The sequence below is a fragment of the Mustela nigripes genome, chromosome 10 (assembly GCF_022355385.1).
Source record: "Mustela nigripes isolate SB6536 chromosome 10, MUSNIG.SB6536, whole genome shotgun sequence".
Classification (NCBI taxonomy): Eukaryota; Metazoa; Chordata; class Mammalia; order Carnivora; family Mustelidae; genus Mustela; species Mustela nigripes.
This window is the reverse complement of record NC_081566.1, coordinates 7,297,734-7,300,755: the sequence shown is the minus strand read 5'-3', so window position 1 is coordinate 7,300,755 and position 3,022 is coordinate 7,297,734. Positions and strand designations below refer to the sequence as shown.

The 3,022-nt window shown below is 47.0% G+C and overlaps 1 long non-coding RNA gene across 1 annotated transcript; it reads right to left on the bottom strand.

Moving 5' to 3' along the window:
- Positions 1 to 381: 381 nt before the first annotated feature.
- On the bottom strand, positions 382 to 2,387 carry LOC132026058 (uncharacterized). Its single transcript, XR_009406750.1, has 3 exons — positions 2,212 to 2,387; positions 1,739 to 1,820; positions 382 to 1,375 (listed from the first exon to the last, which is right to left on the bottom strand). It is a non-coding gene; the product is annotated as an uncharacterized LOC132026058 (long non-coding RNA).
- Positions 2,388 to 3,022: the final 635 nt, after the last annotated feature.

Sequence of the window (3,022 nt, the reverse complement as noted above, 5' to 3'; positions counted from 1 at the left end):
CGCGCGCTGTAGCACGCGCCCCCGCGGCGCTCACACGTGTGCGCGCACGCACGCACGCACTGCCATCACGCACGTGCGCGTGCGCACGCACACGCACAGCGAGCATTCACGTGTACGCGCGCACGCCTCCTGCCTACCTCTGCTACCTACCTTCTCGTGCCTTATCGTTCCTTTACAGCCTTTTGAAGTATCAGATTATCTGACGGCCTCAGCTTCACAGATGTCTTCACGGAGGACGGTGAAAGGCGGTTAGGGCACAGGTCCGTTTGAACATTTTGGCATCCAGAAACATTTTTTATTTTAAGATCTTATTTATTTATTTATTTATTTTTTAAAGATTATTTTTTTATTATTATTATTTTTTTTTTTGGCAGAGAGAGATCACAAGTAGATGGAGAGGCAGGCAGAGAGAGAGGGAAGCAGGCTCCCTGCTGAGCAGAGAGCCCGATGCGGGGCTCGATCCCAGGACCGTGAGATCATGACCTGAGCCGAAGGCAGCGGCTTAACCCACTGAGCCCCCCAGGCACCCAATTATTTATTTATTTGACAGACCGAGATCACAAGCAGGCAGAGAGCCAGGCAGAGAGAGATGGGCAAGCAGGCTCCCCCCGAGCAGAGAGCCCTACGCGGGGCTGGATCCAGGACCTTGAGATCATGACCTGAGCGGACGGCAAAGGCCTCAACCCACTGAGCCACTCAGGCGCCCCCAGAAACAATGTTTTTTATTGGATGACCCAGCGGGGCGCCCCTCAAATGCGTCTATAGAGCCAGTCCTTTTCTCAAGCTGTAGGTAGGGTTGGAAATCTGGATTCGGGAATGATATGCTTGATTGGATACTGGAAGACTAGCATTGACCAACACTGCAGAGTTTACAGAAAGGATTGATTTGAGGGATGAAACTGCGCACTGCCCGCACCATTAACATGTAACTGGACTGAGACCTTCCTGTCTTGGCCTGAATCATCCGGCAGGGAATCATTTCAACAGTTGATTTTGCTGACCAAGAGAGCATTCTCAGTTGTCATGAGATGTCTGTCCTTCCTTTTGGGGGTAGGGGAAACCGATGGGGGTTCAAATTCCAGACCCCAAAGTCTGCGTGTCATAGTCCTTAGGCTCGGAACCCACTTTCCAGATTACATGAGCAAGCCCACAGTCCACTCAGGACGACCCCCAGCAATACCTCTCCTTGAACACCATTCTGCCAAGCAAAGGCTGGGATGTATCAGCAAGAATTTTTTCATCCCAGGCGAGTAGAGCCAAATGAATCAACCTCTTCTCTTTTGGATAGAATTTGTGGCTGTCAGTCAGTCAGCAGTCTGCTCCCCTGGCCAGGATAAACATTAACAAATTGTCTCTTCCAGGTTCTGTCTGTGTGCTAATGTGCCCATACAGAAGTTATGGTTACAAAAAAAAAAAAAAAAAAAAAAGGAGAAGAAGAAGAAAAAGAAGTAGTTATGGTTACATTATTTCATTTGCTCATCAAACTTAAAAATGCCTATTACATATTTCTCCTGTTTCCTGTGTTTTCCAAATATGAAACGTTTATGTTTTCCATTATCACATTTTCAAATCTAGAATTACTGGGTTGAATACAGTTACTGGTTCTGGGTAGGTACCTATGTAAATTTCAGTTGCCATGTCCATATTTATTTCAAGATTAGTAAATACATTATATGCTCTTATTAAATCCTTTTTGATTTTTGCTTAGGACAAAAGGAAGGGGAGGGAATGCCTGTACCTGGTTGTTACCATGCTGGGCACCTTCCACTCCAGCTTCTGGGGGGGATTCTGGTTGAAGAAATACAGGAGAAAACCAAATCCTGCAAAGGTGGAACAATGGGCCCTGTCACACAGCTAGGAAAAGAGCCAATCAGCAATTGAAACCAGCTCTACCCGATTCTCTGCTGGCTGTCCTACCTGGGGCTTCCTTTCCGGATGCTTTGTTCCCATGTAGTCTCCCCACTGTGCTCAGAGTTTTGGGGATAATCTCTGTCCAGCAGTGCCCTCAGTGATGTGAATGGCAGCTCTACTTACCTTGATCCCCCTCCCCCACCGAAACAAAAACAAGAGAAAAAGAACCCACTCTGTCCACCTTGTCTGCCCCTCACTCTGCGGCCACCTTGCTTTCTCTCCCTTTCCAGCAAAGCAGCTGGAAGGGGTTGCCCTCGCTCTGCTCTCTCTGCTGCACCCCTGCCCTTGCTCCACACCCACCTTGCTTCCGCCTGCACCTCTCCACGGTAGAAGGTCTCCAAATTCCTCTTAGTTCTCAGAACGTACTGCACAACTTTCAGCTCTTAAATTCTCTGACCTTTGAAAATGTACAGTGTTGACCGGTCGTTCCTTCCTGAAACCCTCTCCTTCCTCACAAACAGTAGAGCCGTTTTGCCTTCTGGTTCTCCTCCCCTTGACATCTACCCCTGCCTCCGCTCACTCCCAGGCTCTTTAACTTCCTCTTGTCTCACTTGCTCCTTTCATGGGGGAGATGCTTTGTGGTCTCTGCCTTTTTGCTTTCCCTACTTCTCCTTTCTCTATGCATTTGATTTTTTTTCCCCCCTGTGAAGTTTTACCGATGCCATGGCCTCAGCTCTCAAATACATGTCTTCAGTCCCAGACTTCCCTTGTAAAGTACTCACTGGGCATCTCCCAGGGTGTGTCTCAAGACACTACAGGCTTCTCTCCCCTCACTCCCCATTGCCTTCTGTAGACCCCTTACCCTCAAACAGTTGGTTGCTCTGTACTTGGTGACAATGTAATACCTTTAGATTCCTCTTTTATCACTTGATGTATTATAGTTATTTATTTATGCATCTGTTCCTTCTGTGGTTGATTAGCAATGAAAGTACTTATCTTCAATGCTTAGAATAGTTTCTTCCATTTTTAGCACACTTTCTGGCCAAAAGTAGGGGCTCAGGAAACATTTTGTTGAATAAATGACTAAAACAGCAGATATGCCTTTACAGACTCAACTGAATCATTCTGCAAAAAATCTGGAAGCACAAGATTGCCTCTTGTTTTCTGTGAT